The sequence below is a fragment of the Muntiacus reevesi genome, chromosome X (genome assembly GCF_963930625.1).
Source record: "Muntiacus reevesi chromosome X, mMunRee1.1, whole genome shotgun sequence".
Taxonomy (NCBI): Eukaryota; Metazoa; Chordata; class Mammalia; order Artiodactyla; family Cervidae; genus Muntiacus; species Muntiacus reevesi.
In genome coordinates, this window is record NC_089271.1 from 131,235,527 (window position 1) to 131,251,932 (window position 16,406).

The window sequence follows — 16,406 nt, forward strand, 5'->3', positions numbered from 1 at the left end:
TCTTCCAGTCCATGAACACAATCAATCTCAAGTTCTTTCATTAGTGTTTTGTAATTTTCAGCATACAAATTCTGTACCTGCTTTGTTAAGTTTATACCTAAATATTGATATTTCATTTTCTTTGGAGCAATTGTAAATGGTGTTATTTTAGATTTCCAGTTACTATATAGAAACGCAACTGATTTTTGTGTTGATTTTATATCATGTGGCCTTGCTGAGTTCAATTATTAGTTCTAGAAGGTTTTTTTTTTTTTAAGATTTCTTGTGATTTGTTGTGCACATGGTCAAATTTTCTGCAGAGATAGTTTTCCTTGATTCTTTCTAATCTGGATTTTTTAAAATTTCTTTTTCTTGTCTTGTTATACTGTCCAGAACTTCCAGCACAATGTTGAATAGAAGTGATAAGAACAGACATGCTTCCCTCATTTCAATCTTAAAAGGGAAACATTCAGTCTTTCACTGTTAAGTATAATGTTAGCTGTTATGTTTAGATGTTCTTTATGAAGTTAAGGAAGTTCCCCTCTACTCCTAGTATACTGGTTTTTATCATGAATAAGTATTGAATTTTATCAAATGTATTTTTCTTTGCTAACTGATATGGGCATATGGATGGGGCTTCCCTGGTGGCTCAGGAGGTAAAGAATCCACCTGTAATGTAGGAGACCTGGGTTCAATCCCTGGTTCAGGAAGATGCCCTGGAGAAGGGAAGGGCAACCCATTCCAGTATTCTTGCCTGGAGAATACCATGACAGAGAAGCCTGGTGGGTTACAGTTCATGGGGTCACAAAGAGTCAGATATATATGGTAGCCCAAGTTGACTGATTTTTTTTCAAGTTTTTATATGTTGATTTTTAAAATATTGAACTAGATTTGCATACCTTAATAAATCTCACCTGGTCATGGTGTGTAATTCTTTTATACATTGTTGGTTTCATTTTTCTAATGTTTTGTTGAAGATTTTTCTAAGTCCATGAGATATTTGTCTATAGCTTTCTCCCTTTTCTGCACTGTCTTTGATTTTGGTATGCTTCTAGGACTCTGATATGGATCTTTTTTAATTTCCCACAGGTTTCACAGGCTCTATTTTTTTCCAGTCTATTTTTTTCTGTGCTGCTCAGATTGAGTAAATTCTATTGGTGTATCCTCAAGTTCACTGATTCTATCCTCTGTCATCTCCACTATACTATTGAGCCTAACCAGCAAGTTTTTAATTTCTGCTATTGTATCCTTCCTTCTATAATTGCTGTTTCTTTTTTATAACTTGTTGTTTCTTTGCTGTGACTTCCTATTTTTTTTCCTTTCATTTTATGGAAGAGACATGGCTTGCTTATTGAAGCATTTTTGTGGTGCTGCATTAAAATCCTTGTCAGATAATTCTCAGTATGGTACTAGCACAAAAACAGAAATACAGACCAATGGAACAAGATAGAAAGCCCAGAAATAAACCCATGCACCCATGGGTACCTTATTTTTGACAAAGGAGGCAAGAATATACAATGGGGCAAAGACAGCCTCTTCAATAAATGGTCCTGGGAAAACTGGACAGCTACATGTAAAAGAACGCAATCAGAACACTTCCTAACACCATACACAAAGATAAACTCAAAATGGACTAAAGACCTAAATGTAAGACCAGAAACTATAAAACTCTTATAGGAAAACAGGCAGAACATTCAATGACATAAATCAAAGCAAGATCCTCTATGATCCACCTCCTAGAGTAATGGAAATAAAAACAAAAGTAGGGACCTGATTAAACTTAAAAGTTTTGCACAGCAAAGGAAACTATAAGCAAGGTGAAAAGACAACCCTCAGAATGGGAGAAAATAATAGCTAATGAAACAACTGACAAAGGATCAATTTCCAAAATATACAAGCAGCTCATACAACTCAATACCAGAAAAACAAAAAACTCAATCAAAAAGTGGGAAAAAGACCTAAACAGACATTTATCCAAAGAAGACATACAGATCACTAACAAACACATGAATAGATGCTCAACATTGCTCATTATTAGAGAAATGCAAATCAAAACTACAATGAGATATCACCTCACACTGGTCAGAATGGCCATCATCAAAAAGTCTACAAACAATAAATGCTGGAGAGGGTGTGGAGGAAAGGGACCCCTCTTGCACTGCTGGTGGAAATGTAATGGAAGACGGTATGGAGATTCCTTGAAAAACTAGGAATAAAACCACCATATGACCCAGCATATACCCTAGGCATATCCCACTCCTAGGCATATACCCTGAGGAAACCAAAATTGAAAAAGACACATGTATCCCATTGTTCATTGCAGCACTATTTACAATAGCTAGAACATGGAAGCAACCTAGATGTCCATCAACAGATGAATGGATAAATAAGTTGTAGTATATATACACAATGGAATATTACTCAGAAATAAAAAGGAATGCACTTGAGTCAGTTCTAATGAGGTGGATTAATCTAGAACCTATTATACAGAGTGAAGTGAGTCAGAAAGAGAAAGATAAATATTGTATTCTAATGCACATATACAGAATCTAGAAAAATAGTACTGAAGAATTTATTTACAGGGCAGCAGTGGAGAAACAGACATAGAGAATAGACTTACGGACATGGGGAGAGAGGAGGGGAGAGTGAGATTATGGAAAGAGTAACATGGAAACTTACATTACCATATGTAAAATTGATAGCCAATGGGAATTTGCTGTATGGCTCAGGAAACTCAAAAAGGGGCTCTGTATCAACCTAGAGGGGTGGGATGGGGAGGGAGATGGGAGGGAGTTTCAAAAGGAAGGGGATACATGTATACCTATGGCTGATTCATGTTGAAGTTTGACAGATAAGAACATAATTCTGTAAAGCAATTATCATTCAACAAAAACTCTTTAAAAAAAATCCTTGTCAGATAATTCTAACATCTGATTCATCTTGGTAGTGATGTCAGTTGATTGTCTTTTCTCACTCTAGTTGTGATTATCTGGTTCTTGGTATGATGGGTGATTTTTCATTGTATCCTGGACATTTGACTACTATTTTAGGAGACAATTTAAGTCTTTTATTTTAGTGGACAATGTTTAGTTTTAGCACACAATTCCTAGCCTACTTTTGTAGGCTGTGGTTTCAATGACAATTTACTTTTCAGAACCTCTGTGGTGCTATTTTGTCCAGCTTGGTTAACATGGTGCTGACGGGGCCCTCACTGGTCCCTGCTGGTGCTGCCTGAGGGAGCAGAAGGTGCTTCACCAGGCTGGGCTGCCTCATTTCTCTGGATGGAGGAGGTGAGTCTCTAGTCTTTAAAAACAGCACATTACCTGGCTTTGCTTATTCTGGTGGCAACTCCCCCACCCCTTGCCAGTGCTGTATGCCTGGTATATCTTTTGGGGAGAGGGGAATCCTTAAGATCGTAAGGACAAAAGGTTTCCTGAGCCAGACTGCTTGCTGCAATAGGATTTCCCCTTGATGGTGCCCTGTTTGCACGTATCTTTTGGTGGGCCAGGGGAGTCTCTGGCCTGGTGGGAAATGAAAGCACTTCTCCTGACTGCTTATTGTCAGTGGGGCTCCCTGCTACATTTCCTTGCTGAAGTTGCCATGCTCACTTGGTATTGTCAGTAGGACTCCCATTCAACCCAGAGGAGCCTACCTGAGCAACCATCTGTTGCTAGGTTGGGAGCTGGGAAATACTGGGCCTATGTTGCCTTCTGTTGGGTGGTAAGTCATAAGGCTACCACTGTGTTCCTCCAGTCCTGGAATTCCCAGCCACTCTGCCTTCCTCTTTACCTCTTTTAGAATTCTCCTTTGGTTGCCTCTTGAATTATTTCTAGGATTCATAATTATACTCAGCTGAGAGGAAGAGGGAGCAATGAGTCTATGCCATCTTGTCCAGACTGAAAGTAGAAGTCCAATTTCACATTGGTTTCTGCTGCTGCTTCTCCTAGGAAGGACTCTGGCTTTCATCTGCCACCCTTCTCTTGGCAAAGAGATGCTCAGGAGACTTTGCTTTGGGTAATATAACAAGTTCTCAGTTCAGGAGGGTTTTTTGTGTTTATGTCTGTGGTCTGTTTGTTCTTGAGAAGAGAGGCTGGCAGAGACCAGCCCTGAAGCAGCAACTGTGTTACCGTGGGGAAACACTCTTGATTGGAGGCTGAGTCAGCTGTGGATCTGTCTGACCTATATGACACTCCGATGGCCCTGCACTCACAGGATCATATTTTGAGGAGTCAGAACAACCAAAATTTGGCATTAATATTTCCAGACAGGGTGGAGGCAGAAAATCAGAAAATAAGATTTTAAAATATTCTCCTTTCTCTGCAGAAAACCTTGGCATATCAGCACTCTGTGCAGCACTGATCTTCAAGGAAAACAAGAGGCCACTGGAGAAGACTGCCTGTTCTAGTATGCTGAATCGCTGAATCGTGACCCCCCAGAGATGTCCATGTCCTAATCCTTGGGATCTGGGAAGATGTTACCTTACATGGACTTTGCAGGTGTGATTAAGTTAAGGATTTAAGATGGGGACATTTTCCTGGATTATCCAGGTGGGCCTAATCTAATTACAGAGTCCACATAAGGGAGAAACAGCAGGGTTAGAATTAGAGAAGGCAATGTGAAGCAGGGGTCAGACACCGACAGTGAGGTTTGAAGATGCTATGTGCTGGCTTTGAAGATGGAGGAAGGGGCCATGAGCCAAGGAATGCCCATGGCTTCTGGAAGCTGAAAAATGGATGATTTTAGACTTCTGATCTCCAGAAGTGTAAGATAATAAATTTACGTTGTTTTAAGCCATTTAGTTTGTGGTAATTTATTATAGTAGCAACAGGAAGTACTACACTGACAGAGGGCAAGGAAGGGTCATGATGGGGGCAGATGGTCAGAGGGTGCTATAGAGTAGTAGGAACATGGCTGCTGTTTAAATGCTTGCTGCACAAGTTTCATGTTTAAAACTCCAGTCTGAGAGGAGACTGATTCAAAGTCTAGACCACAGCTGAAAATTAGAACTTTTTATGATGATGGGAAGGTTCTGTATCTGCACTCTCCAATACAATAGCAATTATTAGGCACATGTGACTACTGAGAACCTGAAATGTGGCTAGGGCTAATGAGGAAATGAATTTTTAATCTGATTTACTTAACTTACATTGAAATTTCAAAAGTTTCATGTAGCTAGTGGCTGCTTGTATTGGACAGAGCAGGTCTCTATCATTAAAAAGAGTGTGGATAAGGTAAATACAAACTTATTCGTTCAATTCTTCAATGCTAGAAAACTAGCTTGCCAAAAACAGCTTGTATCAAATTAAAGAAGCACCAACACTTCTCTGGAGATCATATTTCTCATAACCTCTGCCATAATACAAGCACAAACCTAAAGGAGGAAAAAACATCTAAACAGCCTGAGAAACTGCTATCATAAAATCCATGAACTTCACAGGAGATATATGAGGTCAGTCCTTGGTGAAACATCTGTACATTAGAAGAACCTAGAATACACTGGTCTCAGCCTCTGACACCAAAAAGAGTAAAGCTGGAAACTAAACAAGATAGAATTTCAAAAGCACAGAAATCTGGGACCCATTTAATCGGGAAAGACATATTACTACATGCCTCAGAGGTCCAGGGCAAAAGCAGATGGTCATAATGGCCACTCTGAGTCACAAAGCAAGGTTATATTATGTTCTGTGCCTTCTGTTTAAGAAGGCAAACAGTAAATGATGCAATTAAAAAAAAGAAAGAAAACCTCAACAAAGAAAATGGGTAAATGCAAAATAAAACAAAAAAATATGTTTTCAGTGTCATGCAAAACCCCTACCTTTTTTTCTTAAACTTTTTATTTTGTACTGGAGTATAGCTGATTAACAACACTGTGATAGTTTTGGGTGAGTGCCAAAGGTGAGAGCCATGCATATACATGTTTCCATTCTCTTCCAAACCCCCCTCCCATCCAGGCTGCCACAAAATCCTGAGCAGAGTCCCATGTGCTACATAGTCAGTCCTTGTTGGTTATCCATTTTGAATAGAGCAGTGTGTACATGTCCATCCCAAACTCTCTAACTATCCCCCCTCTTTCTCCTGGCAACCATAAGTTACAGAGATTGAGTCTCTGTTTTGTAGTTAATTTGTATTGTTTCTTTTTAGATTCCACGTTATAAGTGATATCATATAACATCTGTCTTTCTGTGTCTGACTTACTTCACTCCATATGGCAATCTCTAGGTCCATCCATGTTGCCGAAAATGGCATTTGTTGTGTTCTTTTTTATGGCTGAATACTATTACACACACACACACACACACACACACACACATCTTCATCCATCTCCCACTGATGGACATTTAGGTTGCTTCCATGTTTGGCTATTGTTAACAGTGCTGCAATGAACATGGGCAGAACCCCTACTTTTAAGGTACCGGCCACTGTGCTATATCACCCATTTCAGTTCTTTGTCACTGTGGCTGTCACCATTATGATATGCACCAGGGTTGGTAAATCACTTCAAGCATTCTCTCACCATTACCATCAACACCATTCTCACCTTATCCTTCTGCTTTAACTGCCACACAACTTCCAAATCTGGATCAATGCAACCAGCCACCACTGCTGTTTCTGTGTCCATGCTGCTGAGCCCTGGGGGAGAAAAGAGCACAGTGGTACAGGACAGGATCATCTTGAAAAGCATGGTCTCTGTGGAATATTACATGGTGGTTATATATGCAAGAAATCTATATGTGCTGATATGGACAAATATTCAAGGCACCTTAAATTAAAAAGCAAGTGATATCACACCCCAAGTATGGCAATCATCAAGATAACAAATGTTGGTGAAGATGTGGAGAAACTGCAACCCTCTTGGGTTGCTGGTGGGAATGTAAAATGGTGCAGTCACTTTGAAAATATGTGGCAGTTTCTCAAAATGTCAAACATAGAGATACTGTATGATCCAGTGTTAGGGAAATTAAATGAATAGTCTTGTATAGGCTTCAAAGAAAAGCAGGGCAGGCCTCTGACCTTGTTTCTAATCTGCCTGGACACTGCCCTGACTGGGAGTGACTGCCTGCTATGAGTGCAAGACTCACAGCACCATAGATAAGATGGGGGAGGAATCTGGAGATTGTTGAGAACCTGGAGGGGGCCTGGACAACCAAGCCCCAGGCTTCAGTTCAGTTCAGTTCAGTCGCTCAGCCGTGTCCAACTCTTTGTGACCCCATGGACTGCAGAACACCAGGCTTCCCTGTCCATCACCAACTCCCAGAGCTTACTCAAACTCATGCCCATCGAATCGGTGACACCATCCAACCATCTCATCCTTTGTTGCCCCCTTCTCCTCCCGCATTCAATCTTTCCCAGCAGCAAGGTCTTTTCCAATGAGTCAGTTCTTCACATCAGGTGGCCAAAGTATTGGAGTTTCAGCTTCAGCATCAGTCCTTCCAATGAACACCCAGGACTGATTTCCTTTAGGATTGACTGGTTGGATCTCCTTGCAGTCCAAGGGACTCTCAAGAGTCTTCTCCAACACCACAGTTCAAAAGCATCAATTCTTCGGCACTCAGCTTTCTTTATAGAAATGTTGCTATAGGCTTAGCAACATTCCAAGTTTTACAAGACAAAACAAACAGCATTAACAGGAAACTAGGCTTGCAATTTGGTCACAGATTGATGATGATATCAGTTTGCATCCATCCTGGGATTATAAGCGGGAACCCCGAACTGCAATCTTTGAAGTCTCACCCACGGAGTGGACACACTGCCTGGGACCCTTTTCCCAATCTGGACTCCAGATGTGCTGTGACATGGGACTTTAAGTCTGGATGTTGGTCAAAACCCAACTTGGTGATGCATTCTCCGCTCTTTCTAGTTCTCTTTTCTTTTAATAAAAGTAAGCTAGATAATTCTCTAATAAATATCTGTATTATTTATTTGTATATAACAAGTGGCTTACTTTGTTAACAAATCCTTTGAACCTGAAACAAAAGTGAAAACTTTCAGCAAAACACCAGCATTCCACTCCTTGGTATATATTCAAGAGATATGAAAATAAACATCCACACGAAAACTTGTAATTGAATGTTCATAACAGTATTATTCATGACAGCTAAAAAGCGGAAACAACCCAGTGTCCACTAACTGATGAATTGATTAAAAAAATGTGGTGTACATGTACAATGGAATGTTATTCAGCAGTAAAAAGAATGAAGTTCTGATTCATGCTATAACATAGATGAGCCTCGAAAACATGTGCTAAGTGAAAAAGGCCAGTCACAAAAGACCATGTATTACATGCTTCCATTTATAGGCAAGTCCAAAATAGGCTAATCTATAGAGGCAGAAAGGAGATTAGTGGTGTCTTCAGGCTGTGGGCGGGCATTGGGGATAAGGGAGTAACAGTTAAAGGTCTCAGGGTTTTGTTTTGAGGTGATGAACATGTTCCAAAAACTGACTATGATGGTGGTTGTATATATCCATGAATATACTAAAAACCACTGAATTGTACAGTTTTAATGTGTGAATTGTATGGTGTGTGAAGTACAGCTCAATTCAATAAAGCTGTTATTTTTTTTTTAAAAAAGCAAGTGCTAGAATAATGCACGTACTATGAGTTCATTTACATAAAACCCCAAACTACATATGCATGCAATATAAACATTTGTGAATGTATGTAAATATATAGAAGATGATTTGGAAGGCTCCCCACCCATCTGTTAGCATTGGTTACTTCTGGAGAGGGAAGCAGGACCGCCTTCTGTACTCTCACACTTTCCGGCTTCTCCTCCTACCACCCTAGTTGTTACTTCAAGTTGCTTTTGTAAGCATCCCTTCCTCTGCACATCTCTTTAGAATCTCATTTTACTCTTCAGACTCTCCTTGAAGTGATCCTAAGATCACACATTTCCCACAGCTTCAACTTCTATTCATATCTCAACCCATTCATTCAGCAAATATTCATTGAGCACCTACCAGGTACTGTACAAGTACCTTTGATTCCTTCCTTTCCCTCACCTCCCATCCCTCACCCAGCAAATTCCACCAGTTCCCTCTCCAATAAACATACAGTAAGACCCCTACTTATGAATGAGTTCCAGTCCAGCTTGTTCCTAAGTCAATTTGCTGGACTCAGAGGAAAGAATTTTTACAAAGGCAACTTGAATGAACAGCCAGAGTGCCTGGCTGTTTGAAAATGAAAAACCAGAGTGCCTCAGGTTTTTCGCTGAAGCAACTAGACAGACGGTGGGTGCCACTGAGGCTGGAAGACAAGGGGAGGAGCAAGCAGGATTGGGTCTTGCTTCAAGAACTGAGTTCTGGACATGTTTGAGATGTGTGTGAGTCATCCAACTGGAGATCCTAAGTAGATGGCTGGCTATAGAAGTCAGATAGACCTCAGTGAGGTGGTCAGGGCTAGAGATGGAAGTTTAGAAACTGAACTTATCAATATAGATATAGTATTTAAAGCCCTGGGAATAAATAACCTAGGAAGAAAGTAGAGAATAAGTAAAAAAGGGACCTGATGCAGAGTTCTAAAGTCTCCCATATTTGTATGTCCAGTGCTAACCTCCTTCTTCCATGAGTTCCAAATGCCTTACATAAACCTGATATGGCCCCAAATGATTCCATCGACTTCCTCTTCAAAACTGGTCCTCCTTCTGTATTCATCAGTCAATTCAATCTCCAGTACCATTCCCCACCTTTCCATCCCCATGACAGTTACTTTAGGTCATCAACCTCATCATCTTATGCCTGGATGACTATAGTAGTTTCTTAGCTGACATCTCTGCCTCTAGTATTTCCCCCCAACTGTGGCTGCCAGTAGGGTTCTTCTAAAATGCCCAATCATGGTATTTCCCTACTTAAAACCTTTTGATGATTTCCCATTGTTTGAGATAAAGTAAAAATTCTTAATGTATAAGGTATTTTAGGATTTGTTTCCTGCTGACATTTTCAACCTTATCTTCCATTTACTCCCTCTCCCTTACATCCGAGGCATACCAATTGATCAACTGCCTTTAGTTCTCTGGACACATCATTCTTATTTATTTCTACAAACATGTACCTATCCGCAATGCACCCCACCACTAACTGTTCTCCAGCTCTATGAAAAGTTTTCAGATTGCCCTCCAAACCAACTTGATCTCTTCTTTCTTGATGTCCCCTCAGTATCCTGAGCATGCTTCCATCTTTATTGTCTATATCTTATTATATTTCTATGTCCATGTAGCTCTCTCCCTCTACTAGCCAATAAGCCTAATGAGGGCAGGGATGGTACTTACTTGTTTTACCAGCACTTAATATGGTGCCGAGCATATAGTTAATCACATCAGCCAATATTTATCAAATGCTTATTATTAGTGCTAAGTAATTTGATAAGTGCTTTACATGCACTGATTCATTTAATCTTTAAAAAAAATTTATTGCAGTATAGTTGATTTACAATAATGTGTTAGTCTCAGGTGTACAGCAAGTGAATCAATTATACATAGATATATATCCACTCTTTTTTAGATTCTTTTCCCATTTAGGCCACTACAGAGTATTGTGTAGAGTTCCTTATTGTGTAGGTTCTTATTAGTTATCTATTTTATATATGGTAGTGTATGGGGCTTCCCAGGTGGCTCAGTGATAAAGAATCAGTCTGCCAATGCAGGAGTCTTGGGTTCGATCCCTAGGTCAGGAAGATCCCCTGGAGAAGGAAATGGCAACCCACTCCAGCATTCTTGCCTGGAGAATTCCATGAAGATTTCAAAAGGAGCCTGGTGGCCTATAGTTCATGGGGTCACAAAAGAGTCAGACATGACTGAGTGAATGAGCACGCACATACGCCACTCCAGTTTCCTGCTGGTAACCATAATTTTCTTTTCTACATCTGTGACTCTATTTGTTTTGCAAATAAGTTCATTTGTGCCACTTTTTAAGATTCCATGTATAAGTATTAGCATATGATATTTGTCTTTCTCTGACTTACTTCATTCAGTATGATAATCTCTAGGCCCATTCATGTTGCTGCAAATGGCATTATTTCACTCTTTTTATGGTGGAGCAATATTTCATTGTATGATTCATTTAATATGTACAACAATCCTATGAGGCAGGTACTATTACTATGCTCAACTGAGAAGTAGGAAATAGACACAGAGAGGTTTAAGTAACTTTGTCCAAGTCACACAGCTAGTAAGTAATGGATACAAGCCCAGTCAGTCTAGCTCCAATGTCTGTGCTTGTAATCACTAGTCCCTCAGCAAATAAATGCCTGTTCAATGAATGGAAAATTGGAAACGTGGGACATGCGATTTTTTTTTCATGTTATTATTCTGACCTTGACAATTTCATCTTTTCTTTCATTAAAAAGCTTCATTTCATTCAGAGCTCAGACTCAATAAAGCTACAAAATCAAATAACAGATCCTGTGCTATGGAGCTCAAGGGAGCCAATAAGGGCAAATGTCATTATCCTCACACCTCCAGGCACTTAGCAAGTCAGGTTGATTTATTGATGTTCAATGACTAGGGCCAAAGCACAGAAAAATAAGATAGGTCTAAACATCATACCATCTTAACATCAAAACATTCTGACAGTAACCATTTACTGAGCACCTCACAGATGTCAGGCACTTTGCTGAGAGTTTTACATGAATTACCTCATTCAATCTTTCCAACAGCCTTCTGTGGTTTCTGCACTGTTAGACTCTCCATCTTACAGATGAGAAAATAGGCTCAAAGAGGTTGGGTAGGTTCTGCAAGGTTGCAAAGTTAGTAAAAAACCAGGATTTACACCAGGGCTGTCAGCTGTAGTTGGTACTTTAAAGCTCTGCAGTGGACCGCCCACTTGCCTGAGTCAACTGTGATTCTAGGGCTGCGCTGCCCCCACTGGACAAACACTAACCACATGCAGCTAGGTCAATTTATGTCTTTATTTTTCAAATTTTATTGAGGTATAGTTTATTTACAATATTGTGTTAATTTCTGATGTACAGCAGAGTCATTTATACATACATTATACACACACACACGCGCACACACACGCATACATATACACACATTCTTTTTCATATTCTTTTCTATGATGGTTTATCACAGGATATTGAATATAGTTCCCTGTGCTCTACAGTGGGACCTTATTGTTTATCCATCCTATATACAATAGTTTGCATCTGCTAATCCCAAACTCCCAATCCTTCTCTCCCCCACTCCCTTTCCCCTTTGGTAAGCATAAGTTTGCCTTCTATGTCCGTGGGTCTATTTTGTAAATAAGTCCATTTGTGTCATATTTTAGATTTCACATATAAGTGGTATCATATGGTATTTGTCTTTGCGATTTACTTCACTTAGTGTAATAATCTCCTGATTCATTCAATTGCTGCATATGACATTATTTCCTTCTTTTTATGGTTGTATAATATCCCACTGTATATATACACCAAATCTTTATCCATTCCTCTGTTAATGGACATTTAGGTTTATTCCCATGTCTTGGCTTTTGTGAATAGTGCTACTACAAATATAGGGGTGCATGTTATCCTTTCAGATTAGAGTTTTGTCTGGATATATGCCCAGGAGTGAGATTGCTGGATCATATGGTAATTCTATTTTTAGTCTTCTGAGGAACTACCATACTGTTTTCCATAGTGGCTGTACTAACCTATACTTTCATCAACAGGGTAGGAGGGTTAGCTTTTCTTTATACCCTCTCCAACATTTACTAGACTTTTTAATTATGGCCATTCTGACTGGTGTGAGGTGACACCTCATTGTAGTTTTGATTTGCATTTCCCTAATAATTACTGATGATGAGCATCTTTTCATGTAGGTCAATTTAATTAAAATTAACTACAACTAAAAATTCAGTTCCTCAGTCACACCAGTCACATTTTATGTGCTCAAAAGCCACATGTGGCTATTGACCACCGTATTAGAGAGCACAAAGAAACACTGCCCTCATTACAGAAGGTTTCCTAGGTCAGTGAGGCACCGAAGTGTGCTGCCTATGACAAGATAGGCTCTGCAAGCTTCTTCTAAGTGTTGTGTCCTCCTCTCTACCCTGCCGATCTGGCTCTTCTCACTTCATAGTCTTGAGGAAACTCTGAGGCATCCTTTAAGGTAATAACTTCCATTATCGTCCCTTCCATCATTCACCTCTTCAGTAACATCACCCTTTCTATCCACTGCCCACAGTTCATCCTTGTGCCCATCCCAGTTGCCCCCTCCCCTCTCCAGTCCTGGGGAGACAGAGGTCCTGTTGTTATTCATTCTAATTCTGCCTCCAATTGACCCAGATGGTTGGGCGGGGGGACAGGCACTTCACAGCCACAAGTAGGAAAGGTCTCCCAAAAGCACAGATCCCCCAACTGTTGTCTGCAATTATGCCCTGTCTCTTCACCTGCTGCTGGCTAAGCTCTCCAGGGGGAGGGCTCACCCCACCCCTGGCCCAGCTGGCTGCAGAGGTGCAGGCTCCTGTGGCCACCATGACTCTAATATGATTTTGGAGCTTGTGAAAAAGACCTGCAATCTTTTTCAAACCACCTGTTACCCAATGTCAACGAAATCTGAAATGATGCTAGAAGACAGGCTGGTTGTATATAATCTGCTCTGCACACAGGGACGAGTTGGGAAGAAAGGAGACAAAGCAGCCAGGGATAGAGGAGCTAAATAAGATCCATTTGATTACCTACGGTCATGGAGAATAGACATGGCAGCTTATTAAAGCCCCTCGATAATCCCAAGGCACTCTGGAATTCATTATATGACATAGCCATACCCTTACCTCTGAACCCCAGCAGACTTATCCACCTAATTAACTTTCCTCAGACTGATGTTAAAATGGGCATATATTTTCCAAGCTGATTATAACTGATGGCTAGAGGAAGTGGGCAATGGCATGCAGACTGGGAAGTGTAAAGAAAGCTTAAACTGATCAATTCGCCACTGAAAATCTCAATGGAGAGTATTGTAGAGTCACCTGTGTACACTGTCCAAAGAAGGATTCTGCCTGTCAAGGCAACTACAGAGTTGAGACACCTGAGACACTATTCAGAGGCCAATGCCAAAGATGTAGGAAAGAGTCAAGCTGGATGTCTCTTAGTTCATCATGCCACCAGTCACAAAATCAGAGACACCCTGCAGATCTACAAAAGGTTCTCATGCAGAAGCAACCTCACTCCAGCACACGGCACTTAACAGAGGGGGCTGTACTAGGGAAAGAAAGGGTGGGGGGACTTCCCTGGTGGTTCATTGGTTAAGAACCTGCCGTGCAATGCAGGGGACATAAGTTCGATCCCTGGTTGAGGAACTAAGATCCCACATGCTATGGGGCAACTGAGCCCATGCACCACAACTTGCACAGCAAGGGAAGATCTCAAATGACACAGTGGAGATCTCATGCAGCACAGCTAAGACCCGACACAGCTCAAAAAATAAATATTAAGAAAAAAAGAAAGGAAGGAAAGGTGGGCAGGCTCTGTCCCCATCCCTGTGATATGTGGGCCATGCTGCCTCTGAAAATACAGCGGTAACATGGGGACAGTAAGCAACACTCAGGGTTTTCCTCCAGTCAAGCTTGAAGTGGGCAGAGCAGAGTGATAATGGAGCAGGGAAAGGATGAGGGGCCAGAAGACAGAGTCACCATTCCTGAGAGCAAGAGTTCTCGCGAGACATTTATTGGCTTCTGTCTTCCCTCTGAAGGGGAGAAAGTAGGTCAACACACTCAAAGAACTGTGACCAGGAACAGTGGGACTGACAGGGAGCTGCTGGCTGAGCCCTGCCAAGATGAAGCGGCGAGAGACACGCCTTTCGTTTTCAGGCACTTGGCTGAGGTCACTCTTGGCCTTGGGAAAAACTTGGGCTGTGGAGCCCTTGGTGTGTATTCTCTGCAGACCCTCGGACTTGGGTGCAAGAGGAGCCTCATATTTTAAAACCGATATCTAAATGGTTGGCTGGCATGAGCTGGCAGGCATGGAATGTTTATAAGCAAACTGCCTGCCTTGGCTTTCAGTCAAGGTGGACAAGGCTCGGGGCAGTTCGGCTAAATATAGACAGCACAGGGGGCACAGGAAGCCAAAGAGCTCAGTTTCATGCCCAGGTCTCTTGGCTAACCTGGGGCAGACTCCCAGAATGTCTTTCTTTCATGGACCGATCTGTTCTTTGTAAGGCAGGAGCACTGAGTAAGTTTTCCCAGGTCTAGAGAAAGGTGGGGGGATGGTGGGTGTCACGCTGAGTCTGTTGCATTTTCTGACCTCATCTTCCCTTAAAAGATCCCAGTTTAGGGAAAAGACCAGTTGTGATCAGGAGGAAGGTGGAGTAGCAGATACATGCATGGAAATAGGACAAAGTGGTGATGACCCACTGGCAGCCACATGAAGCCCCCTGAACAAGGTTGCTGGTTAGTTCGAGCCAGAAGGAGGCTGCCTGAGCCTTGGTCTAAGGGTAGATGTGGTAGAGAAGCATACCAGAGGTGCCAAGTTAGAACTCCTGTTACATAGGGCACAGCTACGAGGCAAGCAGTGTGAGACACAGGAATTCAGGGAGGCAATTTTAGTAGGAAATTAAAAAAGTAGGCCGTTCCTGCCCTTTGTCCCTGCCCATATGCCATTCCTTTCCTCAGCAAGACTACTTGTACAGAAGCAAAGAACCCAGACCAAGGGGGCTGCCTGTCCAGTCCAGTGAAAGTGTTCTCAGGAAAAGTGTGGACTAGCCATTGAGCTGGGGAGGCCAAACCTCAGGGAACTCTTCAGGATTTCCTGTCCCAAGGTCCTTGGGCCTACCTTTGCTCCTAGACACTTCTGCCAGAAGTCAGTATATCCTTGGGTGGCAGGAATACCTGGGAGAAGCTGCTATTTTTTTCTGATTGTAAAATTGATAAGTGATGGCTGTATAAAATTAAGAGTATAAAAGAAAATTTAAAGTAGGAAAAAAATTACTATAATCCTATCACTTAAAGATTATTACTATTAACAGCCTTTATGTAAATTTGGAGTATTCAGGCCTGGATGCAAGCTCTGGCTCTACTGCTAATTACAGTGTGACTTTGGACAAGTTACATAACTTTCTGAACCTCAGTTTTCTTATCTGCAAAATGTGAATAATCATAGTACTCACCTCAAAGCACTGCTGCAGCGATACAAGAATTCATTTAAAGAGGTATAGTCATCCCTGGCAAATAGTAAGTGATTAATAAATCCTGGCCACCACTATCATCATTCTATGTGCCAATATTCAAAACCATCCATACTGATGGCTGCATAATATTCCATCGTGTGATGATACTATTTCCCGAGTATTAAACATCTCTGTTGTTTCCAAGATTTCAGTATTACAAAATTGTTGCAAGGCGCATTCTTGCATGTAATCTCTGATCATTTCCTTCACATAAATCTCCTAGAATTGAGCTTACTGGGAAAAAGAATATGAACATTTTCAGGCCCTTGTTCCAGACTACAAGCT

The 16,406-nt window shown here is 41.1% G+C and overlaps 1 long non-coding RNA gene across 2 annotated transcripts in view; it reads right to left on the reverse strand.

Moving 5' to 3' along the window:
* The window catches only part of LOC136153427 (uncharacterized), a 57,152-nt gene that overhangs the window by 10,672 nt on the left and 30,074 nt on the right, over window positions 1-16,406 (reverse strand). For both annotated transcript variants that reach the window (XR_010660397.1, XR_010660396.1), the window contains exon 7: window positions 6,518-6,609. This is a non-coding gene — a long non-coding RNA (uncharacterized lncRNA). The remainder of the gene's footprint in view (window positions 1-6,517; window positions 6,610-16,406) is intronic.